Source organism: Ischnura elegans, chromosome 5 (assembly GCF_921293095.1).
Source record: "Ischnura elegans chromosome 5, ioIscEleg1.1, whole genome shotgun sequence".
NCBI lineage: Eukaryota > Metazoa > Arthropoda > Insecta > Odonata > Coenagrionidae > Ischnura > Ischnura elegans.
Genome location: NC_060250.1, coordinates 24,272,062 through 24,294,661, shown reverse-complemented (window position 1 = coordinate 24,294,661; position 22,600 = coordinate 24,272,062). Strand labels below are relative to the sequence as shown.

The window sequence follows — 22,600 nt, the reverse complement described above, 5'->3', positions numbered from 1 at the left end:
AAAACGTACCTTTACATTCACATTAGACTTCAGTGAACATCCAGGCCTACCAACCCTCGCAATGGAAACTCTTCGGTATTTTATCGACCTTTTTGCTCGGAATCCTACTCCTTTCTCTCTCTCTCTCTCTCTGTCTCTCTCTCCGTCTGGATTCCCCCTTTCTCACCGTAACCCTTCTGCAACCAACCCTTCTCTCGTCCTCCGAGGACCTTCTTCCCTCTTTGCGCCCCCTCCACACCAACTTCCTCCCTCTCTCTATCTCTCTCTCCGTGCGGATCTCGAGAGTCAACTTTCATCGCCGTCACCCTTTCACTTTACACCTCTCCAAGTACTTCCCCCACTTTGTCACGCACTGTCTTATCCTTCTTTCCGTTTCTTCCGTTCGCTGTTTGTCACGAGCCCAACTTGGAGACGTATTTGAGCAGCCCAAGCAGTATCCGCTTGTCGTAATTGCAGTACCATTAATATTATTCCTTCCTTTGCTATAGAGAATTGTATTCCATATCTCTGTCTAAGGACGACAAAACTACTCAAAAGCAGGGTTGGCATTGGAAACTAAACGAAAGTCAAAACCAGTAAACTTTCAATAGTTTCGTTCCCGGGAGCAAAATGCAGAAAAGAAACGAAAAAGAATTAAACCCGGGGAGCTAAACTCAGGGTCGAAACGTAATTTGAGTCAATACTAGTTCGGATAGAAACTGAACGGATAGAAACCTCTGGGACGAAACGAAACACATGTAATGTTTCGCACCGGAGGGACCACGTGCTTCACCTTCGAACAGTTTAGTTTCGACCCATACACCGAGCACGAAGTATGTTTGAATGAAGTTGCGGCTCGGCCTACCGCCAATATATGTATGGGGCATTCATATCGGTGACAAATACCTCACTCTGGCTGGAAGGCCGTGCAACAATATGGCTACGTATTGTTTTTATGCAGCCGATAAAAGAAAGCCATTCCTTAAAACTTCACAGTAGAAGATTATCTCTTTGGTTACCAATTGTAAATATTTTACTCTGGATAATGAAAAAATCTAACGTGGTTGCCGCGTTTATTCTGTAATTGTACTCGAGAACTGGCGCAAGAATGGATTCTTTTAGTGTCATTTTTTCCATAGGCCAGCAATAAAGCACATCACGTCCTATTAAAGACGAATTACCGACAGTGAAAGCCGTTTTACAGAGAAATCTCAATTTTTTATTTGGAAAAGTATGAAAAAAGCGAAAATTTCATCCGAAAAGCGCTTTCGTTGACTGAAAAAAAACAGGGCTCTTTAGTGGGACATTATGGAGGGAAAGTGGCGAATCCCAGTACTGTGCTCGTCTGCGTGCTAATCAGCGCGAGAACATGAAAGAGCCATCATAACCCGCTTTGTAGTGGAGGGGGCGTGGTCGTTTTTTTTTCACGTGGCCCACCGCTCGACTTCAAGTGTTCCCGAGGCGTTATTGAATGTGACCGTGGAGGGAGGAGGCCTCATTCTCTCGGAATTAATTGCTGGAGTTAAATTTCCCATTCCGTCCGTTCCGTTTTGCTTGCAGTCCGTCTTTATATTGGTCCCTCTGAGTAAATAATAACAGAGTCCACAATGTGGCTGCGTAGCAACCGAAAGCTGGGGTCAGCATTGAAACCACAATTTCAGTATTTTATTTATTTTTAAAAATGTACTTTATGTATTCACACACCATCCAATACTGCACATATTGGCCATTTTACATCGGGGTTTTCAACAAATTTAAGAATTACACGAGCATAAAGAACCGTGCCCTGGATAGGGGCAACCGACACAGGCGGGGGTCGAACCCGCGACTTCTTGTTTGGCGAGTGAGAACTTTACGCAGTCTCCTGCGAGGCCAGCGGAAGGGTATTGTTATGGAAACATTATTATTATTATGGAAGTATTGCACCGATTAAGGTAGATGTCAATGGAGAAATTAAGAATTATTCTGGCAGTTCTCCCTTCCTTCCTGGACTTCCCTCTTATATACACAATAAGACCTATTCCCATTCATTCTCTCTAATAGTCCTGTTCTCTTCCTTCCTCTCCCTCTTTTACCAAATATTCTTCCCTCTAACACTGTTTTCAACATACCCTTCCGGCTAAGTCTTCGTTCCATCCCTACTTTGCCTCTCCTACTTATCTCATCTAGAAGCTGCCTGTCCTCACCCATCAAGTACAGCACTTCGTCGTTCCTCTACCCTTCGTCCACTTCAATTAGGTTATTTTTCTCCAGATCCACGTCTCGATCGCCTACGGTCGTATCTCGTCCTCCTTCCTAAGAGTCCATGCTTACTTCAGTATTATCGTGAGAAATTTAACAATTCAGCAAATGCATTTAATAATTAGGTATAAATAGTCTCTCTTACTATCCTCAGTCTTCTCCTTTTATTGAGTGATAAATTAATTAAAAATCTAAATACTAATGGAAATAAGCATTATATTAACGATCGCCATGCTTAAAATCAGCAAATCTAACCTACCACGTGATTTAGAAAGTGACATTTCGATTTTGATCGCCGAAGTTTTCTCTTTTTATATTTACTCTTTTCACGGTACCTACCTCTCATTTGTTTTTTTCCAATCCTTACTATCGTATAGAATTTTGATCTTTTCAAATTTAGTGGGGCTCACTGCGATAAAATACTAAGGAATTTTGTCGCTCCCAGTTCAGTCGCATTTATTTTAATTTTAGAGGTAACTCAATGGCCGATATTTCCTTTGTCAAATGAAGATTAGTGCCCTAATAATTATTTCAAGTTTTAATGCACTCTCTGTAGATATTTTAGTGGAAAATTTTAATACTGAGTTATTGTAGATGTGACAGATGCCGTTTTTTACTGCTTCGTTATATATTATTTAAATGTTACGGGTGCATTAATTTTTTTGGATTATTATTTCTTGGATACATGCGGGGTTGAGCCAATAATTGCCTCTAATTTTCTATTGGTGTAAATAATCAGCTTCCCGCTGAGCATATCTTGTTAAGGCTAATTTTCCCCCTAATGTTACCTCTTAGAATCGCGGGATGTGGTGTAATTTTCTTTGATTGAGCCTGCTTTGTTTGCAATAATTTCCTAATTAGGAGCAGGCATGGAATAACTGCTTCTGGCATTAAATTTGTTCAATTAATATGTAATGCTCACCGTTGGAGCGACTCAACGCCTTGGTGATTACATCTACTGGGTATATATCACCTCATTTATTCAGGGTAAACCGCGAGAAATTTTGTGAAATTTTCCTCTTTCGCAATTAATTATTCACTTTGCTTCAACGCCTGCGAAATTTTCATTATTTTCTCCCCCGTACCCTCGGTAAGGGTCTTTTTATTTTTCTCCTTCTGGGACGGGAGTAATTTGTGTTTTCACCAATTCGCTCACTGGAGGGCGGCGGGCGCAGAAATGGTGGCATTAAACTAAACTCCTTCCCCACTGACAACTTCTCCGCCTCACTTGGATTTCGTTCCTTTAATTGCGTTTCCACACCCACAACCCCTCCTTTCCTTTACCCTTTGCTCTAACTTTAACCTCCTCCCTAAAATAGGGGCGGTGCGACACTCTATTCTATTCCTTCCTTTAAGCAGGAGAAAATGTCAAAAGGTTAATTGTATTTTATTTTGTAGTGTTCCGTGTCGTTCTTAATTTAATGATCTCTCGGGTTCTCGCCAAGTTGTTTGTCAAAAGGAGACGACAGTTTCGCAGGGATTCCACCAGATGTCATCAGGTCTAAGTGCAGATATCGGTATTTTCGCCGCGTTTCTGCAGCCTCGTGCTCCGCTACTGCGTTGTGGTTGGCTGGATTCTCTCGCTGCTGTGCTGTGATTGGCTGGTTATTTGACAAACTCACTCTTCCAAGCATTAGTTAAATAGTATCCGTCTTCCCTGCTAAAATCTTCTGGCATTTTCGTGATTTCAATTGTAAATTTCAGGTAAATTTTATTTTTATAAACCGGCTTTCTTCAAATTCGGTGAAGGCAATAGTATTCTCCTTCTATCTCCTGATTGTCTTGCTGCAGCTGACACTCTCTGTCCACGATACGACTACATTAGTGCACTGTATGTTTATATGCGCCGGGAGTCCCACACTCTCCTGATCACCACAACTCGCCTGAATGTCGGGCTCCCGTCGATTGCTTCCTCTTGGCGGCGGCGGCTCGAGTCATTTCCAACAATCACTCCTCGTACGTTCACGGCCAGCAACCGAGAAACAACAACGCTCAACAATCACGCCATCGCACAACAAACAAATAACCAAGTGAGTGGCGATTAGCCAAATTTAATGTGTGCCTTAAAGGCAATTCCATTTGTGACGGAATTACCTTTAGAGAAAACGGTGCAATAGGATATTTCGATAAAATTATAAAACATAATATGCAGAAACAAAATTAACTTACGAAATATCTTCTAAATATGACCAAAATTAACATGTGACAGAATTACTGTCAGGTCAACCTGCTAAGTGTAATAATTTCAAACATATTCAAAACTCTGTGATTCAAAGTATCGTTTGAAAACTTTTAATAAGGCTCTCAATAATTTTTCAAATAGTGGTTTCATAAAACTCAATCATTTAGCAGTTGATTTATCAAGATAAAATATTTTCAGCCTAAATGAGAGAAAAAGTTGACACTTTCATGGAAATATCGTTAAACAATATGAAATTTTCGTCCAAATATTTTTAATCATTTTTAGCTTATTTTTATATTTAGGCACAAAATTTACGTTAATGTCTCTGTCCGATGGGATAGGAACGAATATTTCGAATTTAATTTTAAAAAGTTTTAATTTACTTTTTCATTCACATCGCGTTGATTTTGATAGCTTATGTAAAATTCATTTGTAGGGTAACTTGTGGAGAAGATATTGGAAACCTGGTGACGAAAGAAATAGTCAGGAATTTTCTGTTTTTCTTCTTTTTCATCGCTGAGGAATTCAGCTTCCTTGTTTCTGAAAATTGACGGATTTGCCTATGACGGGATTTTGTCAAATTTCATTGAAATTTTTCGTCATGAAATTCCAAGGGAAGTATTATTGGTAATATTCTCTATTGTAGTGACACTGCAGTGTACGAAAATAAATTATACTTCGCTTATTCCATCTAATCTAGGTCCAAAAGCTCAAAGAACCTAGTGGGAAGAACACAGCATTGAATTTACCAGCAGCAAACGAAAATGAACGACTCAATATAAAATTAATAATAAATATCTGGAGGCGCCGGGGCGCGATAAATGCCTATTTTCAATCATCAATTTAAAAGATGATTTAGCAGCAGAGTTTGAAACGCAAGAGATAATACAACTATTCTGGAATCAGAAATGCCTCCGGACCCACCTTAGGGAAAATAAAAAGTTGATTCGATGACATTAAATCAAAGTTTAAAAAAGATCTGGAGGCGCCGGGTATCGATCCCGGTACCTCTCACATGCTAAGCGAGCGCTCTACCATCTGAGCTACGCCCCCAGTTGATCTCGTTGTGGTAAACATGACGAGATATATCTGCGGACCACTCCTAACGGTCCAAGAAGTAGGCCGTTGAGGAAAGAGAAAGCATCGACACTCGTTGGGAAAAAAGCGAGGGAAGTTCAAAAGTGTTTCTAGAGGTCTCAAGGGTTAGCTTCCCAGTATTATTGGTGCTTATCAGTCTTGAGATTGTTTTTGTCAGATACAGATTGTTGCCGTCGCTGGAATACTGTTTTACGACAGGAAATAATTGATCATTGTAGGAATAGTTACATCGAAAAATTCGTTATTATGGAGGAAAGTGCTTAATCAGAGAATATTCCTTCTTTGAAGACACGGACAGTTCAATTTTATTCTCCGTTGTGTTGTAGTGCTAGTAGTTCTGTCCCTGGAAAGGTTATCGTAAGCGTGCCTATCAATCCCGTTTATGGATGAAAGTGGATGGGATTTGAAGATGATGCCATCTCATTCGCTGATATATGATCATTGTAACGTTAGTGCAGTATTTTTTCTATAAAAAAAAGCAAATGCACAACGGTGACTAACGCAGTTGACGTCACGAAGTTAATAACAATGACGTGACGTAACTGGGCGATTAGTTATAATTATTATTGACGTGAAAACAAAGAAAATTAAAAGTGTAAGTAAAAATTAACTAGGCTAAAATGATCTCGGTATCTTTGTAGAGACCTTTTGAAACCACACTGCAATATATTATGTGGAAATACCTTGCGCTCGCAAATGCTGTAATGACATCCGTGTTTGCTAAACCTGGAATTAAATGTTTAATTTACACTTTATCTTACAATTTGAGTAACCTCGCACCATTTAACTATAGCTAAGGTATTATGATTCAATTAACTAAATTAGACTATTAATAACTTAGAAAGTATGACTAAAAGGTGACTGATTTTTACTTGTATTCTTAATTGGTTTAGGTGCTATCAATCAAAGGCTTTTTTTCAAAATACCTTAGATTTAGTCACTCAAATTTCCTTTCGCGTCATGCTACTTAATTAATGTTTTCTAATTGTTAGATGCTTATATTTTTCAAATAATCATTCTGGGTATGTTTAAAGAAAAATCTGTTAGCAAATGTAAGGCTAGAGTGGTAGAATAAGTGCGTTTTTTTTTGTTGGCGATGAAGGAAATTCAAAGTTAGAGGTCTCGTGGGTAATTTTAAACATTATATTGGCTCATCTCTGACTCACGAAATAGAATTTTACACTACACTACGCTGAAATATCACTGTCGTTAAAGAATCTCAAATTCCCAGCTTTGCTGCTGTCTACTGAGTATTTCAGGAACAGTTAGTGTCACAATTATTTATAATTTATGGTTAAGTCATGGCATAGTATTAGTTATAATTAGGTAAGGGTGGGAATGTGGAAAGGGTCAAGGGAAATTTTGGGAACTTTGTGTTTGGCCGAGGGTGATGGAGTATAATCCCAAAGGGAAGTCAGCAATTCATTTTTTGCGGACTGAAATGATTTGATGTGGTGTGGAAGGTGTTGTTATTCCGCAGTGGTGATTATGATTGTTTCGAAGTTGTAAACCGCTTGATCATTATTTACCGTATTTGTTAGAATTGTCTGCCTATAAATAACACTCACTCACAGTTTGTCAGTGAGTCAGTTTTCATGTACAAATCCAAAGATTGGTTTTGATAGGTGAGGTAATAATCCCCCGGACTAAGGCACTGGCTTGTGAAGCCATCAAATCGAGAGTTTTATTACCATGTTTGACAACTCGGTAGTGTTCACCTCCTTCCGCACCACTGTAGGTGAGACCTCGAGTTTCCCATTAGCGTGGCGATGAACGAATCACCGAATTTCCTCGTCGCCTTCTCAACTTCGTCAACTTATTTCCTCCAGTCAAGAGTGCGCGCGGGCAAAGTCGGTAATTTCGTCGCGAAGACCTGCGGCGGTGACGTCTCGTTTTCCGCTTTAATGAGACTCTCACGTTGAATTTGGAGCACGGCTTACCAGGCAACGCTCGTCGACGCGGGCGCCATTAGCTAAGTGTTTCCCTCCGAATACGGCATGGGTGAAGTGAACCCATGCACGTGTGTAGACTATTTAGGCGGAAAAATATCCCTTCATTACTCCAAGGGTCCTTAGAAGGTATTGCAAAGCAATAAAAACCAAGTATGAAATTCGAAAATGGCAAGAAGTGAAAAATCATTTGGCTCAGCGGGCATATGCAAATGATTTTTCATGGCATCCTAAGTATTTATAAATTTTCCCCCGTGCGGGTGACTGCGTTCAAAGGTACTTTTTTCATGTGATGCTCTAGTATGTTAGGGGTATATTTCATCAGACGTTGGTATTTCTCACTGCTTTCAACCGTAATAGTGGCACTCACAATCTTCTATATTATTTCTACTGTATAGATACCTTCTTATCAACTTATACGCAACCAAACTCTACAAATAAGGTACCAAAATGCACAGAATTTATAAGAGAACATGCGACGGCATATCTTACTTCCTAAATATTGCTATTGTTTCCTAAAATTGGTTTTTAAATAATAAAAAAACAAAAAACAAAAACCGGTAAATATTCCTGATGTTAAAGGCGGACAAACTGATAAATTTGTTCATTTGCAACAATATCTCGCATTCTTTAAATAACTTTTATCAAAATGCGGCTGATTCCACATTCAAGTCTCCTGTTGATACGTAAGTATGAGTCATCATGTGCGTTTAACAGAGGATAGTGTAATTACTTCCAATGTTGTGTTTAAAGAGGTCCTCTGACCTCAATTTGTACATGAACATTCCAATTAAATTTGTACATAAGACCCTGCCTTTTTTTCTACATTTTAAAATTAGAAACGCGCCTATCCCTCTGTGGACCTGCATTGAAAAGAGCGGGGGAAGCCCACTGGGAGCGGGCGCATCACGCTCGTATGCAATAATTTCGATTTTTTTTTCATTTTGCTGTCGCACAGCTTTCATGGGTTTATAAGACGCTTATGAATTTCTTTATCGTCAAGTTTCATTATTCGTTAATGTCCTGTACGGCGCCTAAAAGGAAACATTTTCCGATTCCTTTAAAAATTAATAATAAGTGATTTAGGAGCTACCTGAATTAATCATTATTAATTTTAGCTTGTATTTTTTTCGATCTTGAAATTGTTTTATTTACTTCGATTGAGTATAATTAAGACTGAAGGTCGTAAACTTTAATTAAAAATTGTTATTCTTTCAAAATGACGTTGATAACGAATTTCACTGCATGCACATGGCTGAGGAATAGACGGGGGAGAATTCGTGACACGCTCTGTATGAGTTCGTGACGTCATCAACTTATCTGCGAAAGGGGTAAGTTCGTCGATTTATACTATATATAACGGATATCGGATAACGTCGATATTGATACGGATAACGTGAGAAGTAGGTTTTAGCTCGAAAAATGGAAAAATACGCGGACTTTTGTATTTTCAAACTGTATCACAATCGATAAAAAGTCGTGAACGAGCCTATTCGATGTTAGTATGGTATGTTTCTTAATGTTGAGATGAGTGGCATGCTTCCTTCGGCAGTGATTATTTCGTTCCGCGATTGCGAGGTATGGTGTCACTTATTCCTTTCAGGGAGAGCTTTTCATTCGAAGGGAGCTGCACCCATTTTCCCTTATCTCTCGACGTTGCTACCGCACGCGCCGTGATGCTCGATTGTTACGCGAACTATGTTCTCGACGCCTCGTGGCACCACCCTGCATCAGCGCGATTGGCATTTGCCCTTTTCCTCTATCCACGCTCCAGTTTCTCCTATGGGGTCTATTTTGCTCCGAATAAGGCACCCGATCTATTCCTAATGCGTTCGCAATCGCGCCTCCCCCGTCCTGGAGACTAGAATGTTTCGAGCGAATGGCTTGATGATCACGATGGGAGTTGACGTTCATCACGTTAGAATTGAAATAGCAGTCGCATAGATTAGGATGAAGATAAGCGACTTAATTAGGGGACGGCGACCATAAGTTGACGGTCAATGCTTTGTTTTGTTACTTCTGGAGTTACTCCTATTCGTTCCTCGTTTCACGTCGTAAAATATGGCGCGTTTTAAATTGGCAAATGACTCAGAATTCAAACAACTCGTGGCGATGAGTGATATGTATTTATTTATAAAATTTTATGAGAAAATATCTTTTTCCAGATTAGTGTACACGCTAAAGAAGACCATTATGATATTCATTTATAAATGAACGTTCTTAAAAAAGGGGACTAAGAAATTTGTTCTGAGTAGAATCTGCTACTTATTAAGTTCAACCCAATCAGGTGAGACTTGGAGGAACAGCATGTGGACTTGTGGAATAGCTCTTATTGAAACTAACTTTCCTTATTTTAATAGATAAACGAATGTCAACAAATTTTACCTGTATCATTCCGCTTGAAAGCACCTTGTGGAAGAGAAAGGAGGTTGTCTAGAGACCTGGGAATCGCCATTGCTGGACAACGACTTTCAGAATTCCTCACAATTAATGTATTAAGTGTCACTAGAGAGAGAAAGAATTGGTCAAAACACTAATCGCAAATGGCAATATCATTATTCTTGTTCATAGTTTATGTGGAAGGCTTGAAACGTAGGTACATAAGTAATTTTTCTATAAAAAGGAAAAATACATAAATTCTTACCGATTTTCACGTAAAATTACTTTCATTTTTTATGGGAAAGTGTTGGATGAAGTTATTAGAACAGAAATAACATGAATAACCCGAAACTAATGTTCCATGTTATTCATTCACTTCCGGGTACCCCGTCGCGTCGGTGGATTATGACCGTCCAGCCATGCAAGCGGAGTCTATTGACTCTATCCCAGTTTCTAACCAATTACTTTCGCTGCTAAACCTGTTTCGAGGCACTACAATTTGCTCAGTCATCTAAAGTGTTTCCTAAGTTATTAGGCATGGGACGTTAAGGCGTTTATAACTTCCACGGCTTTGAAGCGGCGAAAGTTTCCTTTTATGCATTGAATGCATTAAAATATCTCATAAGTTTCCTTAGTTCCCGAGAGAGCATTCCGTAGAAAGCGAATGTGAAGTTGGTTGCACGCGGTGCGCCTGCCTTTGCAGGTGTTGTTATTCCGTAGATGTGATTATCATTGTTTGGAAGTTGTCAACCACTAGGTATATTATTTACCGCATTTCTACGTGTTAGAATTGTGTACCTTTAAATATCATTCACTCAGTTTTCATATTCAAATCCAAATATTGGTTTTGATAGGTGAGGTTATAATCCCCCCGACTAAGGCATTGGCTTGTGAAGTCATCAAAAAGAGAGTTTAGGGGCCAATTTATTTCTCTGGGATCTTGCTCATCGAGAAGTTTTGTTTTGGGGGTATCAGAAGACTCCACCCGGGATTTGAATATGATGCCTTTCAAATCAGCAACCTAGCGTTGCACCCATTTTACCACTTTCTCATTAAAAAGCACATTTACTTAGAAATTATATAAAAATCCTTGGAAGCTTGATTGATTTAAATCAATTGAACTGGTCATGGTAGTGAATTTAGGATGGTGTTGAGTGTGTGTGAATACTGTATCATTGCACTTTCCTTGAAATGCAGTATGTTTGCCCCTCCAAACTGATGACTGCAAAGCATGTTAAATTTTCTTAAACAACTATTTACTGTCTCATGGCGTGTCTCCTACCTTTGATTATTGTTGTTAGAATTTTTTTATTTCAGGCTTATGGCTTCAGGCTTTATTTTATGCAGCTGAAACATTTTTTGATATAAGAGAGGACATGATTAAATATCTTCATCTACTTCGATAAAATAATTGGTCAGAATCTCATTAAAGTTGAGATAGTTTCAGGTTAGAACTCATTAATCGAGTAGAAATGTGCGTCGTAAAAGTATTATTTTTCATATGATTATCTTGTTTAAAACATAATTTCACTTACTTCGCATTAGGGAGACGTGCCGTAGGCGCGTTTGTGCTGTACTGGTAAAGCCATGTTTACTCCAACTAGCCAGTGGACATAACAATGAATTTTTAGCGCATATGTTTATGTTGTGAATGTAGTGTGAAAAGTTAGCTAAAATTATATATGAAGTTCTTTTACCTTCCTCATATGACCCCTTCTTGCAATATTTAGATTTTTTTATGTTTCTCGGAAACCTAGGTAATTTTTTACGTAAATATTCTCAAAATACATATCGAAACTCCATAGAATGTATTGAACAGCGTGGTAGTGTTATGGGTGAGGGGTGGCGCTGATTTTAGGGTACCGGGTCCCCATCCCGGTGACATCTGCATATAAAAATACTTGAAGTGCGACGAGGACTAAGGAAATGAACTGCGCTACCTACCCTGAATTCTTAGTATTACACGCCTGTGAGTTAGCCGATAGCGAGCTCTACCCTCATCTATGAAAATAGCAATCGAGTTTGGCTTAGTTCGGGGTAAGCTTTACTCCCATCCTTCGAAATCCCTCCCATATGCAGATTGAATCTCTATGTTAGTGGTCTGAAAACCAGTCGGTGATTTGCATCGCTTTTCACTTTCACGGTGGGACCTCAATAAAACAATCGTGCGAAGCTTTGCACAAATCTGAGCGTTGCAAGAAAAAAACATCTTCAACGACCTTAATTGTCGTCGCGGTCATTATGAGGGTAGAGTGTGTGTGCACATTCCGTGGGAAAGACGGGCGCCGTGAATGGTGGTCGTGCGAGGTGAGCTCACGATTTGGCGGAAACTTTCCTTTGAATATAGCGACGGTTACTCTCTCGAGTCCCTCTTCCGGTGCTTTGTCGAAGTGCCGCGCTGATCGAATTCACTTCTCGAGAGAGTGAATTTTCGACTCCTCTTTGTCCCCTCCTCATTTCGATCCAGTCTCAGACCCCCATTCCCCCCCTCTGGACCCCTCTTCCTGCACGGGGCACCGCTCCACTTCTTTCTTTTCTTCCGATTACGACGAAAAATACCCATGCGACGCAAGCCATTCACTCTCTGCCGTCGCGAATTCATGTGAATGATGAAAACTGGTTCTAGTAATTTTAAAACAATTTTGACTGTTCATCCCTTTAATTTTCACTTCATGAGTTATTACCGACTACAAAAGTATTCTAGTGATTGAAGAAGGTTTCCATGGAGTGTTCAAGAAGTATTCTGGCAGTCTTTCGTCCTATCTAAAAATCCTATTCCCTTCCTCCCTCGTTTACACAGAATTCTGCCCTTATAACAGTGTTTTCAACATCCCCATCCCGCTCAGAACTCGCTTCATTTATACATTCAGTCTCCTCCGTATCGAATATTGAAAATGCCTCTCCTCGCCCACCATGTCCGGCACTTTTTACTTAATGAGTAATTGTGGGTTCACGCAGTTGCCTCCTCTTCTCATTGACTTAAGTGGAAAGTGGCGAAAATGGTCTGTATGAGTTTGGCTGAATGAAATGCACTCATCTCATAATGAGCGTAAGGAATAGCGAAAAATAGTCGACGTTGTGATGCTGGTAGGATTGCCCATGAAGAAATAATCATTGTGAAATGAGAAAAAAGTCATTTTTCCGTTCGCTTGATGCAACGGGCTACTTTTTTGTGTTGATATTTTGAACTTTGAATTTCAAAGAAAAAATGAATGACCTATTCTAAAGCAGAACGTTTTAAACTTTGCCTTATCTGTGGAATTCTATCCATAATTTTTCGATGCCTTTCAAATTGAGAGTACGATCTGCGTTGACAAATTTTCATGTTGCAATCATGCAAATCTTTGAAAGTACGCATCGCTGCCTCTTAAACGATCTTATTTCGTAGCCCATTAGTTATTCAGGATCAATGCTATCAAATTGAAATTTTCTGGGTAAATATAGGAGACCCATGTCTACAATTCCCGTTACATTTTTCATGATATATTTACCCTGGTATTCTATATGTGTTTAAAAGTTTATTATTTGAGGTAAAGATGAATGGACTAGTCTATTTATAGCGAGAAATTCAAGACGATTGCTCCTTAAATTATTCTTTAAAAAAAAAGTCGTACCCAAAGATAATAGGCCAAAAGTTCTACCGAAAGAATGGAGGTTGGAGGAATTCTTAATGAGTTTGGTGAATGTCATGGCAGCCTCCTCAAAATGGGTTTTGGGGAGGAAAGTAAACGTTAGGATATCATCTGCATAATACCCTACGAGGCGTCTCATTGAGCGTGTTTCTGGAGACGTTAGCGTACTAGAAGTTTCCTATACGAGGATACGAATAAACTTATGTTAGAGCGCGCGTTACTGGAGATTAGATTGAGTCGCTTTAGTATTTAGAAAACACACTAATCGCTTGGGAGAACAACGAATTCCTCAACGTATCGGCTTGGCGAAATATGATAATTTTATCGTTTCTGTTGGACCTGAAAATATAGTCCGTTTTCGAGATGATTTTCTTCGTCTCTAGCGGGTTAATTCGTGTAAGACTTGGTGCGAAGGCTTCCGCGGTGCGCTGGTAATGTAGGCTGCATTTTCCGGGTTTCACCGCGTCGTGGTTGCGTTGGTGACAACAGTTTCTCCTGCATTCCAGCAGGCGTCTTCAGGTCGAAGATAAGTATAAGACTTGTGTATCTCTCAATCTGTCTCAGTTTACTCTAAGAAGTTTTTGACGAGTCGCTGCTATTTCCTCTGTATTCTATTTAGTTTATAGAATAAATCATTCTGCACCGCATCCCAAAGCGCTAACCGCGTATTCAAAGTGTTGCCTGACAAATGAATTGATAATTGGGAAAAGAACAGAGTTTTCTTTCGCTCCTGGGCTCTGTGATATACTTATTGCGTTGTGAGGTTCTGGAACTTGGCAAATAGTGAGAGGAGTGCAAAGCAGTAGAAAGACTCATTCAGAATGTCGTGAAGGAGCATCAAATAATCAGTTTTTCCCGCGTTAGGATGATAAGCAATCACAAAAATAGATTATCTTATTTTTCATGGCCATCTGATTGTATCTTAATCTCATCGGCGAGATTGATATTGTGGGAATCCCCATTCATTTCATTCACAACTGTTTCAACTCGCCCAGCATTGGTGGGTCGATTCGCTGCCAAGTTATCCATTTCCCCCGCCAGCCAGTGCTTCCTCCGCTGTTTGTTTACTCCGGAGTATATTTTTGGAAACCAAATAGTTCCCAATAACCCTCTCATTCATCAGATTTGCTGTTAAGTATCACCATGTGTGAGCAATATATTGCATGCTCCCTGTCAACATCATATGCACGATGCGTCGTCTGATAGCTGGCCCCAAGGACCTAATTTCTGGAAGTGGGCGACTCCTATGAGGTTAAATGCTAGATCTACCGATTAAGTGTGCATTTCGCTGGATACCAAAATAGCTACAGAAACCCAAATTTCCACAATGCCTTTCTTTATTATACGGTTTCTCTACATGGCTCAACATGTAGTATTAGTTCTTACTTAAGAGTTCCGACTATTTTAATTTTTTTCGTTATAATGGAAACAACTGCAAAATACGTCGTCATGGAAAATAAACAGAGAGGTATCGATGATAGTTGTAAATTTCAATATATCAGTTAATGTTGATGTCTAATAAAGTAATGAATAATGTATTAATTTGAAAGCTTAAAGTTTACTTTATACTCATTGGAGTACGCATATACTAACTGTCATTTTAGAAATGCTTCCACTGTCACTCAGTGATTCAAACCTAACGCTGGTTAATATGGTAAAGTTCACTCCAGAATTAGCCGTAAGTGTGTTATTATCACACATTCAGGGAGTTAGTTCTTTGAAAATTACATAGAATGTCAAAACCATGGTCAGTAGAGGATTTATATAATAAAGTGTAGAAATTATCATTTGTAGTTTATATTTTATCTCTTTAAGGACATAAAATATAGATTTACATTGAGTCTGGTTCCAGTCCCCTTTTTTAAAAATATTTTTTATTTAAATATATATAAATATATTTTATTTAAAATATTTTTTTATTTTGACGCACCGAGTGGTGTGATGTACGAAATAAAAGTAATCGAATTACCGTTTAAGATTACATCTTTGATAACTTTTACTTTAAAGCGATAAATACTTTGAAAAATAAATATTACTTGTAATCCACTCCAAAGCTCGTGCGAGTAATCGTTACAAAAGTGGAAATTTGATTTCTATGAGCGCTGATGGAAAGGCTTTTCTAGCTATATTAAAATCATCCACAGGGGTAAATATTTAATTTTGAACATATTTATATATGTCTAAAGTCTCTGAATCGAGTACTTTTATAATTATCATTTGTCAATGACAGAAAATAATATTTAAATGTTGGTATACATGTTAGTACTCCCTGTTTGAAAAAATATTGGCAGATACATGAACAAATTTAAAAGTAATTGTTATCCTAATATTTATCTTTTCAAATAAAAAATTTTAAGTGTAATTTATTACCAATTTGAGAGTATAATTGTAATTGACCTCGATGACATGTTTCAATACTTTTCCCATAACTTGACGCGTCACCCACGGGATTTAGGAGCATACATGGGTGCTGCATGAGATTAAGCAGTTTCGCTCAGTACGTAGCTGCACGAGGGAGCATGCGTTTTGACGCTCGCGCGAGTATGCATCTTGAGGGGAAGGGATTGTTGCCGCCGGCAGACGTAGGAGGGCGGGTCGGGCGGCTTGGATTTGAGGCGGCAGACAGCTGGTCGTCTCACTGTCGCATCCTCTTAATGCTAGAGTAAATACACGTAAGAGCGGTATACTTGGCTGCGGCGCTACAGGAAAGCTAAATACTACATTTTAACGCCGCGAAGTTTCCCGAAATTCCATATAATGTATCAAACTTCTAATTTCTCGAATTTTTTTAAGCTTTTTCGAAAGACCCATAAATTTCATTAGGTACTTTCGAAAGAGTCCCTCATTAAAATAATTAAAATCGGTCATGTAACGTTAATGGGAAATTGTTCTAGAGCAGTCGTTAGTGGGCGAAAATTCTCTTGATGGATGTAATGTCTGAGAAGGATATTTTGATGAGAAAAACTTCTCCCCAAATTAACTTAGTAAATTTAGCTTATACTTTGCTCTACGCTCCAGTGCAGATTGCCATCCTAATTCTCGTAACATATTGGAAACGCTGCACTTTTTATCGTTATAAATCATCTCGTATCTGTAGGCTCTGTGCTCTGTCAGTTACTTTCGCATCACATGTAATTGCTGTTCTTTTGCTGCATTTTTTTTACCAATTTAGACAATTTTGTGTTGCACTCGGGGGAGCCACGGATGGTAATCGCTGCACGCGTCCCTCTTAAAGTTTGAGATTCTCCCACTGATTGAGTGTTTATTCACCCTTTCTGAGACAGTATGCGAAACGGCGTGGCTTTAGACGGTTGTAGTGAACCTCTGTGGCAGTTTTCGTTCATGGAGTTTTTCGGCCTCCTCGGTTTTGGAAATGGCTGATATTCAAGAGAAGCGTGCAGCGTTGAAATTCTGTTATCTACTAGGTAAAAGTGCCTTTGACGCCGTTGACATGGCAACAGATTACAAAGAACACGCCTTGAAAAGAACTCAAGCGTACGAGTGGTATTCGCGATTCAAACGCGGCAACATGTCGATCGAAGACATTCAACGCCCGGGCCAGAACTTGAAATGAAAACGTGGAAAAAATCGTGCCCTTGTGTACGAGGATAAGGGCGTATTTTTGATGGACTCGCTGAACAATTCGGTCTTTCGTGGAGTTCTGTGCTGCGCTTTTTAGCTGAAGGTAAGCAAATTAGACGAATCGCGACGAATTTCATCCCCCGCTTCGAATCCTGATCTAACCGTTTTTGGCAAAAAATCCGTACGACACCGCTTCCCCAATCAACTCACCAGATCTCGCACCATGTGATTTCTTTTTGTTCCCCTGGATGAATTGGATGATGAAAGGGAAACGTTTTGATGGCATTCCGCAGTTGAAAATAGAATTGAAGGCGGCTCTGCGAGAAATCGGCCAGTACCAGAGGTGTTTCTTGCAATGGAGAAAACGTTTGAAACGATGTATCAGTGTTAAAAGAGGGTACTTCGAAGGTGACCAACATTTGCAATTAAAAAAAATTAATTTTGAATTTTTTTAAAAATTTCGTCCGATTAGTTTTGGGTTCCACTTCGTGGCCTAATATTTGCAACTTCCAGGCTCCACATTTCCATAAGAGCATCTGTTGAACTTTGTCTTGAGGGAAAAGTGTTGCGTGCGGCAATGGTGAGCACAGGTCGGGTGGTTGAGGGGCGGAGAGAGACAGCTGGTCGTAGTGTCGCAGCCTTTTGCTCGGGGGCGGAACCGTAGCAGACCGCAGCCCGTGCCCCACACGCACCGCCGGAGTGTGCTTTTCACGAGGGATAAATTTACGTGTCCAAGAGATAGCCTTGGGCGCCTTCGAGATCACCTCGGGCCATGCCGTGTTCTGCCTCGGAATTTCCACGGGCGACAGCTGCGCTGCTTTCCAACCCACCTCACCATTCGTCACGTGCCCAAAGTCACTGTCTGTAACCATGTCGGTGGGAGTAAGTTAAAATTTATGTAACACGCTTGTATTCTGATGTTCAGGTAGATTTACACGGCTCGTTTTTGGTATCATCCAAACTGTCCACCATCCCCAAAATGGCCTTTCCTTTGCAGTGGGATCTTTCATTCTCTCGCTCAGTGATTTATCGGATATGTAGATAAGGTTGATGTATCAAAAACACGCTGATATTACACTGTGGATATTTTAACAACGTTACAAAGATATCCTATCTACAGCATCCACGACGAGCTGTAAAGATAACGTTGCATAGATGTACAAGTTGTAAAATCCGTGATATTAAAAAAAAATTGTTGTGAATACATGGGTAGTACATGCTCTGTATGGCATGAATTGAATTGCACAAAAGTTTTGTCTGTATGTCTGGCGATACCCAATACCATAATGAGCACACTCATTAGATGTCTTGAAGATATCTAAGAGTGTTCTAATATGAACCTTAAGGTGGTCCTTATTTTTAAAGTTTTCGAATTTCCTTCTGGACGCCCCCCAGATTTGTTCTATTTGGTGAGAAAATAAATCGTGAAAATAATTTTTGCAATCGGATGCATGGAAAACGTGCTGCATCGCACGTAAAATTTTGAACTTTTGGTATTTTTGGGTGTTTATCTGACATAAAAAAAAGATTATGTCGCTCTCAGATTTTTCTATCACTCTTTTGACTTCTACAAAGACTTGTTAGACATTTTCAGAGTATCACCTCAAATTTCTTTCATTTCTGCCGTTTGGTTCCCGAGATATCGCACCGAGAGTGAGCGCGCGCCACCCCAGTCAGATAATTTGAGTGGCACGCGGGTTGCATGCTCTCAATATTTTTTATCTTTCTCAATCATCGTAAAATCGTAAAATTCTTCAGATAAACTTTGAACTTCGTCAACATAACCTATAATGCTATATTTATCTCTGTTTATTGCCAAAGAGGGCTTATTAGCAGTGGTTTATTCTCCATATTCTTCATTGAACCTCCGTGTCCACTGTTGGACATCCCTGCAACGTTTTTTTTGGCGGGCCCATTGGATATTTGACAGATATCCATACAACGTTGATTGAATCAACATGGATATTGCACGGAATAACATATGATAATGCCGACAATGTTGTCTGGATGTTTTTGGGATATTGAGTGCTGCTTGGGTGAGCTTTGAGCTCTCTCTGGACCTAGTTATAGGCGTGTGATACCTCACATTCAGGGGCTAGTTACTTCCCCTGGGCCACCTCGCAGTTCGATGATTTTGATTTAGGGTGTTCCAAGACTTCATCCGGGATATGAACTTGGGACCCCTCGGTCAGCAGCCGAGTGCTCTACGCACTTACCTACCACGCTCCCCTAGTCCTAACCGGAAATCGTCATTCATTGGTCACTATCCAACATTAGGTTTTTTTTGCGATTGGTAATTTTCAAAGAAATTTTGTTCCTTAATACTTACAAAGAGTAAAATGAATTGTGCTGGGATGGCGGTTGTTGATTGTTTTTACAATCCCCCGAAGTAGTGATAGTTATTATTTTTAGTACAGTTTTTATTTTGTGTTCTATCGTTTTCGCTCGAAAGAATTTCACCACTTATTGCATTAAATTTTCAATGAGAGTCAACTTTTTCGTTACATTTCTCCTCGAAATTGGTAGTTTCGTAGAAAATAATTCCACAGACATCTTTCTTTCCAATCCAGTTTCACAAAACCGAAAATATTTCCGTGAATTTCTTCAACTTCATAATATTTTTTTTAAATTCCACTCAATCTGTGGCATCGCTTTTCATTCTGCCTGTACGGTGAATGGCATCGAATAGTTTTCCTTTGAAATTCGATGCCTGCAGAACCAGAGGACTTGGCCGCGCCTTCCAGCATTCCTCGCCGGAACAGGAAGTGTCTCGCGGATCAAATCGAAATGCCATGGTCTCTGTGCCTCCATTACACGATTTTATCCTCCAACTCGCTCCTCTCTTGGTTTTTCTTCCGATTGGCGTCCGTCTCTGTTTTATCGGATTCGATTTCACGGTTGAAAAGTCGCGGCAAAGGCGGGCGCCCTGCTCTTCGCGTCAATCTTGAAAGGGCGCTGGATGACGTGCGAGCGACACCGAACCACTGCGATATCATCTGGTTTTTCTTCCTCATAACTGGGGAAAGAAAGGTCAAGCCATGTGATATTGGAAAGCCTCCATAGAAAAGAAAGCTAGGCGCTTTTTACTATCTCTTCCTGTTAGAAAAATTAGTTCATCTATTTTATAAATCGGAAAAACCAATACTTTCAAGAAATTATAGATAAAAATTCTTTAACTACGGCTGGGGTGGAAATGTTTCCTTCTAATTTTCATGTTTTATATTCAAAGCACGTGTTTTAAGGTTTCCTGTTGGCTTTCTTTTTTCAATTCCCAAGAAAAAAGATATAAACGGTATTTTAACGTCGTTTAGGCTTCATATCGGTTTTCTCAAACTGATTGTAGATTTCATCAATTTTTTTCAGAATTTATTTTTTTATTTTTGTACCATAACCAAGATATTTTGCTAAGATTTCTCAGTGTATACTCTCGATTCAATCTGAAAAGCTAGAAGTGTAAATGATGTAACATAGAAGAGTCATCGACAAAAAGAATTAAACCACACTCTATTTTGAGTAATGAACAGTGGCGTAACCAGGAATATATGCTTTGGGGGGGTGAGGGGGGATTGGGAAGAGCGACCTCCCACCCCCCCTCTCGTTTGGGAAAATTTTGTAAAAATGACATGCCTGCAAATACATTTTACATAATTTTGGCACATAAAATTTTGGTTTCATTAAAAGGTTACGTTAAAATTTACTATATGTCCAAACTAGGCAATATTTTTGAATATTAGTTTTATTTCTCTGAGGCTTTGTGGAGGATGTATCCCCTTCATCCCCCCTATAGTTACGCCACTGGTAAAGACGATGACTTCCCCAAATCTGTTTCACGAAATAACGTCGTGGGAGTCATTAATCCTTAATCATGACCACCTTGCGTAGTGACCAAAAAATACTTACAACAGAGTGAATAAATCGCAAATATAAGCACACAGTTAAATTCTCTTCACCGCCGGGAATAGTGTACGAAAAAGTCTGGGGTTATAGTTGCTAAACTATAACCTCAAACTATTTTTACGTGAGATAACCTCAGATTTATTTACGTAGTCTTCTTTGTATTGCCATTTTCCTGCTAGAAGATATAATTTTATCATTACTAAAGCTAATTTTTGGGAGCAATGGAACTTCTAATTTGGGAAAGAGTCACACGGAATAATAATGTATTAAATTTTAGTGACGGGTGAAATAACCGATGTACAAAATATAGTATTTGTGTTCGGAAAAAAGAAAAAAGAGCGATAGTCAAAATGGTTTGAAGAGCTTAGAAATAAAAATAGAGACACATGTAACTTTCTTCAAATACATACATTTGATAAATAGAAAAATGATGCAAAAATGCTAGTGCATAAAGAAAAAATGAAAAATATCCTCTAAAGAATATTTATAAATAATTGATTTATCATTAATAAAAATGATGGAATGAAATTTCATTGTCATCTACATCTACATACTACCCCGCAAGCCGCCTAAAAGGCGTTTGGCAGGGAGTATTAGGACACAAGCCATTTTAGGTATTAGTTGATTATGGCTCTATGAATTTTTCTTTTTAAACTGTACATTTTAAATCGGTTATTTCACCCGTCACAAAACTTTCACTCCAGTCATATGTAATAAAGTGGAAGTTCACCCTATTGTTATATCTATACAAATAAACGAAGTTAAATCGCAAGTAAATGTAGTTATTTATTTAAATCGAGACAGTTAATTTTCTGGATTTATGTTGAATATCAATTTATTCCTATATCAATTGTATGGTGTTCCTAAAATAAATGTTCTTATATTTTACGTAATCTATTCCATCCGTAATAGAACACACATTGCATTTACGGTTTGTGAGATGATATCGTGGAGGAAGGCGAGAAAGGGAAATTTGGATTGGGCGGCGATATTTCAAGTCCTCTGAGCACGACCATATATTTTGTGGAGCGTGTTCTTCTGTTGTTTTTTTTGCATTTCCACGTTCTTGCTTCTTTTCGGAATCCCTTTCCGTCCGTTTTTGGTGTTTCGGATTGGGTGACCAGTTCTTCACTCTCCCCGTCACATGGCCTCTTCGGGTCGAGTGAAATTCTGTCCCGAGTGCAATTTTCCCTTTTCCCGAATCATAGCTTGTTTTGCCGACCCACCCAGTTCGTTTCCTTCTCCAGCAGTCAGTGCAGTTCTGTTGCCCACTTCCCAGAATTCGCCATTCCTTACGACATCACCGGAATTCGTGATCAATCGCCGAAGGACTTCGGAAGGGCATGTTGAAAACAGTTTTAAAGGGTAGAATGTTGGGTAAACGAGGGAGAGGAAGGAAGAGAATGGTTTTTTTTTGATAGATTGAAACGGAGTATGTCTTATTGTGCATTGAAGAGGGGTGTCCAAGAAGGTAGGGAGGTCAGCATACTTCTTTAATACTTCATGGAAGTTTGCTGTACTCGTCAGAATATTTAATTAATGTTAATCAAAAGTTTACAACGAGTTATGTGTCGTGAAAAAGGCCCGATCGAGCGGGTGATGGGTCTTCCTTAAACTGCGTTTTTGTTGACTCTACCGGCCTCGAAAGGTTCTTATCATGG

At 39.3% G+C, this 22,600-nt stretch overlaps 1 non-coding gene across 1 annotated transcript; it reads right to left on the bottom strand.

Annotated features, from left to right (window-relative positions):
• Positions 1–5,382: 5,382 nt before the first annotated feature.
• Positions 5,383–5,455, bottom strand: Trnaa-agc. Its single transcript has one exon. It is a non-coding gene; the product is annotated as a tRNA-Ala (tRNA).
• Between the last annotated feature and the right edge of the window lie 17,145 nt (positions 5,456–22,600).